Consider the following 15,846-nt stretch of genomic DNA (forward strand, 5'->3'; position numbering starts at 1 on the left):
CTAGCAAAAAAGGCTATTTGGAATTAATTAACATCAGCTCATGCCACAATTACATGCAATATATACACATTAACAATAATAATAAAAGAAAAATGAAGCTTACATAATCCAGTTCTCTTTTTGTACAAATTTGACACGTGAAGCCTGTCTCTGCTCTGCTACATTACGAACATGAGCTGAATGCTTTGAGCACTCCAGACTCCAGTCAGTGCTCCCAGAGAGCAGAGCAGGGAGCCAGCAGTGCTCACAGCTCACTGCCTCCTGCAGTATTTGAACCTTGAGTTTTCTGTAGGATCCTGAAGTGCATACCATGCCATGATTAAGGGACTAATTTCCCACTGCTATCTTTAAGACACCAGTTGTTTTTCCCTCCACTCCACCATCTTGTGGAGGTGGTAAGCTGTGGTCCTATCTATTCCCAGTTCATCTTTTAGTAAGTGTTGTTGTCCCTGTTGCAAACGCAGTCAGCTATAACGTGGATGGAATAATCCTGTCGTGGAAGGAAATATGAGCAGTCCACGGCAGGGGCAATGCTCCAGTCAAAATCATTTGAATTTAAACACCAGACCACTTCTCACCTGCAGCATTCCTGCTTCTCAGGAGAAGGATAACAGAAAGGGTAGATCAGGAGGAGTATGTTGATGAAGAAATTGAGGCACACAGTAGCTTGCCAAAGTCATACCATGAATCTGGGATAAAATTGTTTCCTAATCTATGACCTCAGCTGAAAGCTCGCTCCCTTCCATCACATGCAACCACCAGACTGAAACAGAGGAGGGAACATTGTACAAAAACTGCAGAAATGACAAAAACATGGGCTCTGAAGAGATAAAGATTGGCCAGTGAGTCAGTGCTACGATACCATCTCTCCATTATGCCCTACAGCTTTCTTCCAGAGAACAACAATGCTGTTCCCCATCATTTCTCCCTCACTTTCTCAGAAGAAATGGATGGCGATTTATCAGGCCATTGCACACTGATATAAAAAGTCCAGCTCTTCACAGAGAGGTTTGAAGACAGCAGAGTTTTTTATTAGCACTTCTGGAAGCCAGATTCTCAACTGGTGTAAAACAACACTCAGTAATGTCAAATGGAAACATCCTCATTTACATCACCTGTGGATTTTGCAGCTTTATTTCTTATATAAGTGTTCTCAGGCTCTTTCAGTCACCTCCTTAAAAGGTGTGATTCAGACTGAATATTTATCATTCTTCTATATTTCTTATCTTCACTTTAAATTGGAATGGAACATAACAAGCTGCCTGCAGAGTAATCAATTGCTATAGTAAACATTACTTCAGCATACAATACAGTACTTATCTCTGTTCTCTTTAATTAAATCTGTGGTGTATGTTGGCATTTGTCTTTGCAGAGTAAGTGTTCTCACCAACCAGAAAGTTAACTCCAGTAATTAACTCTTTGGTTTTAGAAAAAATTAGGTAGCAGGTTAAGTTAGCCTGATTTGCCTCGGGTGGTTTTTCTTGCTTCCCACATGACTGCAGAACAGTCATTTTTGCCGATCAGCACCTCAGATGTGCACAGTCTGCATTACTGATCTGAACGAGCAAAATTCAACACTCACTTGTAATGACAGAAAAAAATATATTTATAATAAATAAGAAAAACCACTTTTACAGGCCTTATTTACCTTCTAATGATGATGAATATTCCAAATCTAATATTTAACTGAATATATAAATTTTTAGGTTGGGAGGATCACAGGCAGGCGCATGCTACTTTGTACCATTAGTCAAGGGCAAAAGTATGAACAAGACACTCGTGCAATAGAGGTGAGGCTGATGATTTCAAACATTTAGATGAACCAGTATTTGGACTTGCATTACTAACGTGCACAAATATATAAAACAAATATAACGGTTAAATTTAAGGGTCATTTGTTCAGCTGGTCCAAATCGTTAAAAGTTCTACAACATCAGAGAAAATGGTCAGATTTGTCAGCAAAGTTTCTTGACCTATGATCTGAAGAGAGGGAGGCAGTGTGCTGTCTGGGGAATGGCTCCAAGAAAAGCGTAGCAAAAAACAGGTTTTCCTACCATTGAGAAAGCACCTGTAAATGAATTTTAACTACACAGTCTGGCCATTAAACCCAGGGAATGCTTAGAAGTGAGGTGTCCAGACAGCACTACGTAACGTACATAACAAATTTTCAGTGGAGTCACCCTGCTCCAGTTCAGAGAAGCAGCCCAGAGGACGCAAAGCCACCCAGGAGCTGCACTGAAATCAGTGCACATGAACAATGCCTCTAGCTATTATTCATACAGGTTTAGGACCTTATTCTGCTCCCAAATAGATATGCAGGCCTTGGCTCAAAGTTATACTTGAAGCACAGTTTGTTTCTGAGCTCATGGCTTCAAATGCTGTGCTGGACCCTGAATACTCCAACCTTGTTGCTGACAAAGTCAGCAACAACACAGCACAGATTGTAAAACATCACCTGAATTTTTGTCAATGCACTTTGCAGATACGATGTTTTCCTCTTGCATAACATTTATAACAGGCCAGTCACTCTACAAAGTTAGTGCATATACTTGGTACAGAGACACGGAAAACATTCTGTCGTGTTCTGTGGTAGGGCCCATGGGCACTGATCTAATTTCCCCGCATCACAACAAAGCATCTGTAATATTGCAGCACAACCTACAACTGAGCTGGAGTTAGCGCAGCCACCATACTGCTGATACAACCCTGTCATTTCAATTCTTCACGCTTTTTTCCCCAGGAAAGTCTCATCTCCCCAGTCTAATACTGTCAGTGAATAACCAGGAACAGTCTCAACAATGGAAAATCTAATGAAAGAAAAAGGAATGAACTGGAATAATGAAACCAAAGTTCACACTCCTGATCTAACCCCAAATTGAGGGAGTGGGGCAAGAAGGGCATAACAGGGTCTTCTGATTTGTAATCTAAAGGAAAACCAGGAAGCCAAGCTGTACAATCTTTACAGTGAAGTTGCTTAAAAATAATCGCAGTGTGACCCAGAGTTTCAGGGTAATGAAACCGAAATGAAGAAAAGAGTGAAAATGTCTTTGGTTCAGATAGTCACAGCTCTAATGAATTTACATTTGGTTGTGCATTTTTTGGTTTGCATTAAAATAATATTTCCTATAGAGAGCTGCCATATTAATTAAATAAATAAATATATAAATAATAAATAAACAAATAAAACAACTATCAGAAGTTTTGATGGGAAATTTTCAACCTTCTTCAGCATACATGGATTATGGCATGCTTGAGAATTGGCCCTAATGAATTTGCTGGAATATTACAAAAATGAATAGCAAAGTCACACAGCACATCAGGAGTCTCTGCACATCTATTTTCCATATCAAATTCTACTGGAACTTTGATTTGTGCAAACCCATTACCTGTTCCTGGAATAGTGCCCATAAGAAAGAAATACCATAATTGATCAGCACAAGGTACAATGTGGTGGAACCTCCTTGGAAAAGCTTCATATATTGTAAGATCTCTTTCATTAAGCATCCCTCTGACCTGCCTTCTCTTTTTTGCTCCCCTTACTAAGAAATTTTAAAGGAGAAATAACAAGATCGGCCCCATCGAAAGCACACGAATGAAGGAGCTTGCAGAAGGCAGTGCCACCTGTGCATACTAAATTGCATTTCCAAGCAATCTGCTCGGCCAGTAATGGAATGGAGAAGGGAATACAACCCCATACTATCTTCTCTTCAAGGACCTCAATGTGTTATAAAAGCATAAATTAATTAAACCTCGTAACACCTGTAAGAGGCAGGTAAAAGATCTGGGACTACTTTACCTGTCTTTGACCAGGAGCCACAGCAGCTGTTCAACAGTAGATTGCAGCATTATACATCCAAGAAAGAAAAGAAGGGAAAGAATTAATATGCCCAACAGAACATCAGAGGGAATTTAATTCAGATTGGTCCTGTATTCTTACAAAAACTGATTCTAAAATCAATTAGGCCTTTGCGTGGAAGTATGTGTATTGCACCTGACTATTTTTTCAGTTATCTCTGTGAGTTGCAAACCAGATTCTCATCTCAGCTACAGGAACGCTTTACGGTGCAAGACCATGAGCTTTGCACAATAGAAATGATGATTGGTATCTGCACGTTCAGGCGATCCCTGAGATTATTGTGTAAATAACCTTTACACAGATTTACTTCAGTAGTTAAGGTTTTAAAATAGCCCAGAAAAACATGTAAACAAAATTAGACATGTATGAATATTTAGACTAACCTCAAACTATTAATCGTTTGATGCATGAGATGAAAAATTATATGATCTCTTTCATAAAAAAACATACTTAATTGTAAACTGTAATGCACACACAAAAATATGTTTTCCAGCTGCCAAAAATATTCTCCAATGATGTTAAATAATATTCATTGTCATTTTCACTTAGACAGTATATTAAACTAATAAATTTGGGGATGAAATATTGCATAATGCAAAAGGAAATATGTTTATTTTTCTAATAACTTCCATGTTTTTTAATCAGTTCAATGTGAATTCAATACAGCCAATCTTCTCTTGGTACTGCTTTCTGTATTGAAATCAATTCTTCAAAAGGGAAGGCAATAAAAAATAAAAAAAGAATAAATGTCTGGGTTGCAATCAATTGAAATAATTCTACCATCCACTCCCATTTCTGTGAAACAAAATGGCTGTGGGCTCTGCCTTCAGACTTGTGCAAAGGTAAAAGTTCTCTCCCATACAAAGCACTCAGAACTGATGTGGTATTCCCATGAAGAATGTAATATTCTGGATCTCTCTCAAACAAGATTTTTCTATGATTTATTTTTTGACTGGAGCAGAGTTAGCTTTTGCTACTCTACAGAAATTGGCGTTCCATCCTTTTCTTGGTGCCTATATTCAAGCAGTATTTGACAGTTTACATCGTCAGTTGATCCTATGATGTTTCTACCAGGGAAAGGACATTAGCTCTTCCTTGCAAGAAAGAAAATGTGTCTGTTCTTTAAAACATATAACAGAAATAAAAGTACCAAAAGCACTATATGATCATCAGAGGAATGACGTGAGTAGGAACTCTGGAGGTGTAGGATACTAAGTGTAAGCCAGTGTGCTGTCTGCTTATTCTGCTAACTGAGGACAGGACATCACAGAAGAGTATTGATTCTCCTTTGATTCTTCCTGTTTCTCCTATTGTCTCAGCATGTTCCCATTCACCCAGAAAATGTAACTCCAGCAACAGGAACCTCACAGATGTCAGATCCAAAGCAAGAGGTAACAGAATTAGCTCCATCAGCTTTACACAAATGAAGATTCCCTCTAGCACAAGGTGTATTCTCCAGGTGTCAGTCTGGCCAGTTAAGTTCATTTCATACTGACTGAACTTAATCGACTAGAAAATCTATATTCAGTATAAGCAATTCTTACTCAAATCTAGAAGGCAAAAATAATTTCTTCTCCCTTTTTGAAGCCAACAACAAAATTCCCATGAGTTTTCTTGCAAACTGGCAACAGCCCTGAAAGCTTCTTTCCCAGTGTGATGCCACTTTTTCCACCTGAGAGATTGTAAACAATATCTGAAAAATAGTATAAAAGTATTATAAACAAAACCACTCTCGCTTCCTTTCCAGTATGCCATTACAGCCAAAAACAGGACATTTAGGGACTTTCTCCACCTTCTTTCATGGAGTCCTGAATTTATTCTCTTCTTGTTCTCTTCAAATCCATTAGCAAGTCAAGAGTTAGCCATGCCAGATGTTCATCTACGATTTGCTACCTGAAAGCATCTGAAGCCCAGAGTGAAAGCCCTGGATCAAGCATTCTTGGCTGAAGTAACTTGCCTGGGGAACAAACCTTCCACCTTGGGAAAGCTTTCCTACCAATAATGGAAAAGATCAAGTGACTAAAAACCTGATCACCTAGCAGTAATCACTACCAGGAAAGTGCAAAAACCGCCATGAAGATGGGAAGAAGCTTCCAAACAATGCATGCACTGGCTCAGAAACTTTCAGCTACTGCAAGGTTTAGGTGCTATTTTCAATACCCTTAGTCAGGGAGGCTGCATGAAGCATCACAAAACAGAAACAGTTGCAAGGAGGAGGGAGAGACACACACACACACACACCACAAAACAGGCAGAAACACAAGAGCTCATGCTGTGTCAGGTTCAAGTGATTAATACTACTTGCCTGAAATGCTGAAATATCACCTTTAATAAAGGAAGCATCCCTGAGAGAGTTTGTCTTCAGACTCTCTGTTTACTGATTAGCGTTCAATTTCTTCTATGCATTGCAGGCATTTTTGACATTTGCAGTATCTGAAAGTTAGTTTCACTCATAGTCTTCACTTGAAGGCATCCTCACCGCTGAGAGTTTTTCAGAGAAACAGCAACCTCTCCCCTCATCCAGAAGTGTGATTTTGAATGGAGTGCAGTTAGACGATTTCAGCTGAACGGGTGTCTTTTAGAGGTAGACTCTTACATCTTTTACATTGAGTTCTTAATTTCTTTTTGTGATAGCAGAGGCCTGAGTCTATTTATTCAATTACCATGTGTCTGAGCCTACAGGCTTTGCATACTTCTGCCTAGCTAAAATAACTCGCTCCACTGCTGAAATCTAATCGAAAGAGTTCTGTGCAGTCCCATTATGAATTATTCTGTGTTATGCTTGGAAGGCTAGAGGTTGTGAAAGTAGTTATATCAGCAAAGCTGGCATCTGATTTCATTAGCTTACACTGTAATTGTTTTACATATGATGGGCCTGATACTACGACTCCTCTTCAGAGAAAATGCCCGCTGTCTCAGAGCTGTCAGTTCTACTTTGGGAGCTTATGACTCTGTGATCCTGCACTTCATTCTTCTCACCAGACACAGAGGTACTACAATGAGTATCTGGCTGCCATGAATATCCAAAGCAGTCAGTATGGGACAAAGAACATGGAAATGCCATATGTATGTCTTAGGGAAAAAATGCTTCTACCAGTCAGCCCTAGACTAGTCAAGAATTGGCCTAGTCCATTTTGGACTGCTTTTAATCATTACAGTCCTTTCATTTCTTTGGACTCCCATGAAGGGAATCTAGGTATGACACGCAGGCAACGTTACAATGAGTGGAGATCATTTTGCCCAGGAGAAACACTGTTGTCCTAAGACCTATTCCCATTGAACAGCAGTGCTCCGGGTAAAGCAATGCCACTCCATCTTCATAACACTACATGGTGGCAGATAACAATAACAGCTCTAAAAGCAGGAGATGTGGGTCAGTGCTGGTACATGAGCACTGACACAGTAAAAGTGTTTCCAACACTAGGAAATGATGAGGGCAGTATTAATGGCTCTTTTCCCCTCCTTTTTTTGAGTCTTGATATCAGTCGCTTTAGTACCCAAATAGCTGATCAACAAGTTTTGTCTCTCCTGCAGTGAGAAAGCTGAGTGGAAATGGGATCTTCTGTCTCTGCCACTCACAGAACGAAGGATGTCGTATACCAGTCATTAAGTTTTACCTAGATTTATGGCATGTGTTTGCCATGCAAAATAAAGACATTATCCACAAAGATTCTGTGATTTATTACCTGAAGAGCTGATGCATCGCTAAAGAAAAGAAAACTGTGAAGGAATAATAAAGGAGAGAGATAAGAATGGGCAGCGGCAAGGTGGCAAATGTTTCCTTGCTTTGCCTGCAGTAATTATGTTTCATAATGCATGCACCTCTTTTAGCTTAAGCATTTCCACAGGCAATCTCAAATTATAGCTGGAAGGCACATTATTCTACCAGTTTATTAACACTGCTTTCCAGTTCAATGGAATATTTGCAACTGTCTTTTCCTGCTTTTAAATTCACCGAGCTCCTGCAGCCAGCATATCATGAAGAAGAATACACTGACCATTTCTAGAAAAGTTGTGAACATTAATCCTCTCTTTGTTTCCACAGTTCAGGATATCACTGTGTTACTTTTGGATCTTCGGAAGATGGGCACTGGGCTATTCACATGCCACTGACTGAGCTAAAGCTGGCATAGCTCCTGGGGATCTAGACCACTAGACCATAACACCAATACTAAGAATCACAGCGAGAATAACTATCAAACACCTCCCAACAAATCAAACCAAATCCTCTCAAACTCATGGGATACAAATAGTGTGATTTTCCAAAATACGCTGCATTCTGAATGAAGTATCCAACTCCTTTTAAGAAAGTATACGTGCAAGTATAAAGTTACTGACACCTTTAGTAGGTTGTCACTGAGTTTCCTCTGTCTTCTATTGAATGAGTAAATCATGAATGTTTTTCAGAGAACAGCTATAAAACAGTTTGTCATAAACCAGCTACCTTGCTGCAGAACACAGGGTGCTTACAGCACATACTCCACAAAAAGGCTCTGTAGCTGTAGCATTAGCATACCCGATTACAATATTTAACATCGCTTCTGTTGTGGGGGAGAAAGACACCAGTACAGTTAGAGTATATGCTATTTGATGTTATGTACTGGTGGAATACTACTTCAGTTTATACAAAGATGCCAGCTATCCTACAACTATTCAGCTTTTTTGTCATGCTTTACTATGCAGTTTTATGATAGCAAATTCTTCTGAAACACGTAAAATAATTAAGCTAGTCAAGCTCCCATCAAAAACACATTCTAATGGTGTATAAATTACTGACTGGTCTTCCGGAAGAAGGCATAATTACATACACAATGCAATATTTCCAATGAAATCTTAGACCAGAATTGAGACAAGTAAATTTTCAAGGCATTTGACCATCAAGTCCAGAATGTGTAAGCATGAACCTAAAAAAATAACTGAGATGTAGCTCAACAGCAAAATAAACAGACAAACAAAAAATAGCATTTACATTTGCACAGAATGTATAATTTCATTACAAGAGGAAGGTTTACAAAAGTACTTCTTTATGACAATGAGATACATCTTTGCCACAAAGTTCTTTGCAAGGAAAATGGATCACAAAAATGTCCCCCACATTGTGTGGACAACGGAGTGAGAAATGATGCTGAGCAATCTATTATAATCAGTTCAGTGATGGAGCTGCAAATCACATCTTAAGGTGGAAGGAAACTGAAACAGCCTGTGACAAACCTAGGTAACTGGCAGCATTTGTTAGGTAAATAGAATCAAGTGACAACAGACAACAAGCCAGGCTGTCTGGACAAAGTTCTAGCACTGAAGTTTCGGATGATGGGGAAAAACACCCACTGATATTGTTTAATGCTTTTTTTTTTCAAGAACCATCGACATGTTACTAGGGAATGTCAGCAAATAATGAAATGATAAAATTATTATTGCAAAAAGATGTTATGCAAAAGAGGGTTGCTGTGAATATTCTCTGAAGCATTTGCAAGTGACCTTTTCTATGCTGTTTTAGTTGCAGAATGCATTTCGGACACAGATCTGTGGCAAGTAGATTTTACTAAGAATATTATGATTGCCAGAAAGACTGTTGGTCTGAGAATTGCATATGAGTTTGCTTGACTGGTGACACTGGGGTAACACGTCTAAGATGTAGAGTATTCCTCAGAAATTCATTGAATATGAAACTGACAAAAAGCTAGTCCTTGAAAAATAATTGTAGAAGGAAATTATGGCAGTTCACAGATATCTCCTGAGCAGAAAATATCAGTTCACTACATTGTTAATTTAGTGTTCACCAAACGTTACTTAGCTCAGTAAAATCACATACAATCCCTGTATTAGTTGTAAGCTATATGTAACTAAAAAGGTTCAACAAATATAGAAAGAGTGTACTTTTCTTCATATTTTTGTGGACTTCATACACATTATATATGTCTATTTACTTTAGCTTGGGTAGGTCTAGCCTGTTGCTTCTGCCATTAGACTACACTATACCTTTCCTTCTTAAAATAGAAAAAATAAATACATAAACAAATAAAAATATCTGGGAAATTCAAATCTTGATCCTAGCTAAAAGAAAAAAAAAAACAGGCCGTGTGGAGCAAGTACCAGCAACATCCTATCAACTGATGGCAATAACTGGAAGAGCATAGTGTTCCCTGAATAAGGAAAAGATGCCTTATTCCAGAAAGATACCTTGCTATATAGCAAGTCATTGATAGCAACACCATCAACTACAGTAATATCAGAATTTAGCAGAATATTGATCTGCAGGATCTGAAAGCACTCTTAAGACAGTTGGCCATCTAGATATAAAGTAATAGTAAATGAAAAAATATGTTCATTGCGCCTTAGTACACATTGCTATTGAATTTTTCCACATCCCAGAGGTTGGTTTTGTTGTTGTTGTTGTTGTTGTTTGTTTGTTTGTTTTTAACAGAGCTTATGTAGTTTATTGTGGCACTAATACTACCAGTGAAAAAAAGAAAAATATCTTCTGTGTCACTCAAATGCAATCAGATTTGCTCTAAGAAAGAGTATTGTTCCAGCCTCTATCCCCAGTGTTAAGATTCAGGACTGCCTCCCAGGTTTGCTTATCTGATAAAAAGCCTCTTCATCTGGAGTCTGATATTAATGCATAAATCCTAGAAATGTGTCCAGAAAAGTTCACACTACTCAACTAAAAACATTAAACAGAACACGAAGGGAGGATAATCCTTTCAGGATAAAATATGACTTCTATGCTTCCTTTGGAAAGAGTGACAACAGACCACAATCTCAAGGGAAAGTGGGGAAATTGTAAGTTCTCCAAGGAATAAACAAGAAAACTGAAAACTTTAAAGATTAATGGTATTTGAATAAAAAGGTTTTAGCAAATTAAATATTCACAACAATTCTACTTCTTATTTAGGCCTCAAGATTGTATGTTAGACTCTAGTACAGAGATAAACAAGCAATGAACTGGAGACCTCTGGACCTAAATATATCAGCTATTTCTGCTTGAGTTTAATGACCAACCCTGGAGCTAAAAGTGGTAACAGCATATCATCTGTGGATTGGGACCTGAGAGGATAAGGAAAAGGTACTGACTACTAGCCAATAAACACTTAATCATGTCTATCCATCTCTCTTAGGGTTTTATACTGCCGTCCATCACTGTACTATCTGAGTGCCTTCATGTAAAATCAATAGCAATAGTGAAATCCCTGGAGGATGTCACAGAAACTCTAGTACATCTTCTGTTTCTGGGTCAAACTTTGTGTTTGCATAGCCATATAGTCATGCTCTTTGATTTTAATGAGACTATTCATGAGTGCTGTGTTAAGGAAACTTCCTATAATGATACAATCCTTAAACTATTCCTCCAAATATTGTTGTTAACAAGAAGGAACAGGTTCAGATACTACTTTTTTTTTTCTTAAAATTCGCAAAAACTAGCCCAAAATGTAACTCATGAACTCATGAAAAGCAAACAAACACTGTTTCTGAGTTCGCCAAGAACTACTAATTCTTTCCTAAAAGCTCTGCTTGATTTTCAAATGAAGCTGAAATGGAATTCATCACTGATTTGAACCAAGTGCTTAGCAATGTTTCTACACAATGTCAATATTTAAAGTAGTTCTGTTGCACCCATGCAGAAACATATGCTGTATATTTGGATACATTTTTTAACTTGGTTTAAACATTTGATGAACAAATGATTTCATAGTTTGCCTATCAGCTGCACCCTCTTCATCATTTATTATCAAAAAAGGGAAGAGACAGATCTAAAAATACTCCCTAGAAGGGCTGCCTCATTTCATAGAGGAAGCAATTTATTGTCTCTCCCATTTACATTCTTTGTCAGTGCTAATTCTGTATCATTGTACCTAAATGATGCTACTATCATCTACTGTCATACTGATGTCTGCACTCCATTGCTCAGCACACTCAACACATCACGTCAGTTATGAACAGATGTACTTACATATACATATAGACTCAGCCTCATTTAATATCCCATGTCAGTTTGAGGTTCCGTTATGGGTAACTCCTAACAATATTATATTTAAATACAGTTCTGATTTTCTTCACCATGCAACAAGTATGATAGTGTTTCATTTCTCTAAGTCCATAAATATTTCTCTAAGTCCACAAAAGGGAGGGCAAATAAATATGCCAATAAAGTTTGTACATACTTCCCCCTCTCTTTTCAGTTCACTGACAGATGGCAGCGAAGAGCTCCTGAGTTTCAGAGCTGCTACAGTTTCATACATGCATTTTGTGAACACGAGCTAGATATCTTTTCAGATGGATGACCGAAAGACCCATTAACAGCTAGAAGTTTTCTTCATGAGACAGGGTTTTGTCTCTTGCTACTACCACATTCAAGGATCAGATTAATATGACCATTGATATATTAAAAATCAAGACAAAACCACCCTCATGAGCTGCCTGAGCCTATGTGGCCTGTTGGACTGGCATGCTGAGGAGCAGGCTGGTGTCAGTGGTTATGGTACCCAAGGAAAAGCTGTGGTAGTATCACATGGAATTGCCTTTGATGCCTGTAAAACAAGGGGTAATGTACAGGCGGGTTGTCCAATGAGTCATCCCAGATCTTAACAGAACAGCCACAAATCCAACCTTACTCTTAATATTCTCTACACTACCATATGCTGCATACAGGGGAACCACAGTTTCAGTGACAACAAACAAAAAGGCTTGAGACAAGAAATGGGCTAGAGTATAGGGTATCCCAGCTTCCTACTGCCCAGTTTCAAAACATATGACAGCTCAGAAGGTTGAACAAAATTCATTTCTCCACCTGATTGTACAGTTCAAAATCGAAACAACAGTTGCTTGAGTTCAGAAGTATTCCCATAGTGAGCTCCTTTTTTTCCTCCCAAAGACTGTTGTTTTCTTGCAATTAAATGTCCAGACTAAAAATAAACTGGGCTTAATTTCTAATTACATCAGGAAGAAAAAAGTATCTGAATTTCATTTTATTGCCATGAAATTAGATTTTCGTTAACATTAAAGTTAAAATGTAATATGTAGATCACTGAGGCAGCAGAAAGCTCATAGCCAAAAGAAATGGGAGTGTATACTGTAAATAACTACAGTTATGTACATTATGTCAAGAATAATCCAACAGAGCCTAAGTAGATGAATGATATTAGAAGAATGAACAGAAACTATTTAAAACTCATGGTCCCCAAGCAAAAAGTCCATGTCCTTAAAGTTTAGAACAAAAGCTCCCAGCTTAAGGTTTTTGAGGCCATTGCCTCAAACCTGCCCAATATCCAGCCTCTCCTCCTTTTGTAGATGCTCCTCAGCTATTAGGAGAGAGCTAGTCCTTACAGAATCCTATTCTCCTGCTGAAGTCATTGGATACTAAAAAAATAAATAAGGCTTGAGGTTGCTGCCATTTCAGAGTCTGCAAAGGCATATGAGATTTACACACAGGCATCCTACAAAGACAGCATGGATGCAAGGTGACTTATCTGAGCATCTGCCTTTCCTGGGGCTGGTCAGCTAAGTTACCAGCAGACATGAGCAGTCCTTCTTGTACTGCTGCACTGAAGCAGAGGGAAACCTTTCTTCAGTACTCATTACAGTAAATTCTGCTAGTAAGTTACTGGATAGGAACTGAGTTCATAAACCACACAGACTTAGTTTTGTTAGTTTTATGGTATGTACAATTGAACGTGTATGGTTTCTCTAATCAAATAATTTATAAGTCTGTATTGCAGATATTTTCTGGATGCTTGCACGGGAAACTGGCATATTCCATTTTAGTTTCCTAGGCACAGAGGAATGCTGAATATGGTTGGAGGAATCTTTAATAGGTTCATGTCTTAAAATTGCCTCTAACTTATAACAATACTTCAAGCCCTGGACTCGGTAGGTCAGGTTGATACTTGGACATGATATTGAAAGTCTTTTTCAACCCAGATGATTCTATGATCCCATGATTCCTCACCTTGCTTTTGCCTTCCTTTGGGGAAAATGAAAAAGGAGGGCTCCTCCCTTTATGCAATGGTTTCTAGCCCTCCTCCCCATTAGCTCCCAAAATAGAGCTGTCTGCTTCTTTTTTTTTTTCTCTGCTAATGATCAAACTTCTTCCTAGAAAATTCTTGATAAACTTTTTCTTACAAAATGTTTCACAAGTGCAGAAAGAATGTCAGAAAACAGTAAAAACATGACAGCATATCCTCTTCTCCCCCAGCCCTCACCTTATAATTTCTGTAATTAGAAAGCAATTGTATTGCTTTTTGTTTTTCTCAGACTTTCCAAAATAATTCAACTTTCAGCAAAGAACATATCTGGAAATACTTCTATGTTCTAAACATAGAAATAAAAATGTTCTAATGAAAGTTAAGTTGCACTCTTACCTACAGCATTCCCTACTGTGAAGGTTACTGTTTAAAAAGCCTGTTTATACTACACCATCTGTTTGGCTTCTTTAAACTCACTTTATTCTTTATTGTGTGCTGTAATTAATGAGGCTTTCTGTATTATTACCATAATAGCTGATGTTTTCCTTTATAAATGAGAAGCAATAGCTCCCTGATGAAAATTTCAGCTTACTTCGACAAATGATGGGAATTGCCTTAAGATAGGACCTTTTTTGTTTAGGTGTCACGGTATCTGAGCAGAAATCTTAGCAATACTGCAGACCACTTGCCTAGAGACACCATGAAAATTAAGTTATAGATGGGCTGGATAAAGTTAGGATGGCAACCGTGTCTGTAAAGGAAGGTTGTCATATATGACTACTGCACTGTTTGGCAGATAACAAATGGAATGAGACAAAATAACTCATCACCAAACCTCTCTGTGAGCTTTTGCTTCATCTTTGTTAAGTGGCTTTGAAATACATCACAAAGATAAGGCCATGATTCTAATGCCTTTTTGACTAGGATGACAGTTGCTGCATGCTCTTGCCCCCTCATTTTTATTATTTTTCTAAAGTTGCAGACCATTTTATCTTCCTAGGGTACGACTGAATGCTTTAGATATACAAAACCAGCATTCTTTGTAAGAAGGGCACAGATTGAATAGCAAACATGAGCACTGGTTCAGTTTCACATAGCCAAGGGAGGAAAAGTGCCACACAATGTAAAACAATCGCTGGCTTTCAGTTCATCAATAAGCATGCTGCCTTAAAAAGGAGAGCCCTCTCCTTTTCATTAACTTCGACTTCATCTCTTTTCTTTAACTTTCATCTGTGATAAGCACCCTTCACTCAGCAGATCACAGCTGTACATATAAGACTTTTGAACTTGCCATTTAGTCTTGGCTAAGGCCTAAGACATAATCAGCCAAGGCTTAAATGACCTCTGATAGTTGCCTCTCAAAAACTTAACAGCCTACCTTCAAAAATACATTTTTCCATCTGCCCATCAAGAAAAATGACTTCTGATGGTCTACACTCACTGTTCATCAAGGGCTGATTTTCTCATTTGGGTGGAGTTTTATGGAGCTGATTCTCAGTCTCTCAGCCCTTAGGTTTACTACATATTACTTATCGACAGACATGTTCAGTCTGACAGCACAGATGCAACAGGGCAGGGATGGGCTACATTAACAATTCTATGCAATTTGATCAGTGTTATATGCAATTAATCTGCACATTTGCTAGTGATCTGTGGAAAATTAGGTGTACTGAAACTTACAGTTTTGAATAGGGGTTGTACTCGATGATCCTTATGGGTCCCTTCCGACTCAGGTTATTCTATGATTCTATGGTTCTACGAATAAGCAGGAAGAAAATGGAGGAATTAGAGAGGAAAATACTGCAGACTTCTTTATGTCACAAAAAACAATAGAAGAAAAATCTTTTATCCCATTTTAGTATATTTTCTATGCTAAATAGATAAATACAAATATTCTGTCAATAGAGGTCTGCATTACATATATATATATGTACACACACACACACATATATATATATCTTTTGTGCTTTATATGATGCCAGAAGTCTTTGGTTTACTGCTCTCACTGGTCTGAAAAGAATGAGAGAC

At 38.1% G+C, this 15,846-nt stretch overlaps 1 protein-coding gene across 1 annotated transcript in view; it reads right to left on the bottom strand.

The window, feature by feature from the left end:
• Window positions 1-15,846, bottom strand: part of TAFA1 (TAFA chemokine like family member 1) — a 317,847-nt gene that overhangs the window by 295,554 nt on the left and 6,447 nt on the right. The window contains exon 5 of the mRNA XM_050712786.1: window positions 15,499-15,573. The gene's annotated coding sequence lies outside the window, so the exon portion shown is untranslated. The remainder of the gene's footprint in view (window positions 1-15,498; window positions 15,574-15,846) is intronic.

The sequence above is a fragment of the Cygnus atratus genome, chromosome 10, assembly GCF_013377495.2.
Source record: "Cygnus atratus isolate AKBS03 ecotype Queensland, Australia chromosome 10, CAtr_DNAZoo_HiC_assembly, whole genome shotgun sequence".
NCBI classification, from domain to species: Eukaryota; Metazoa; Chordata; class Aves; order Anseriformes; family Anatidae; genus Cygnus; species Cygnus atratus.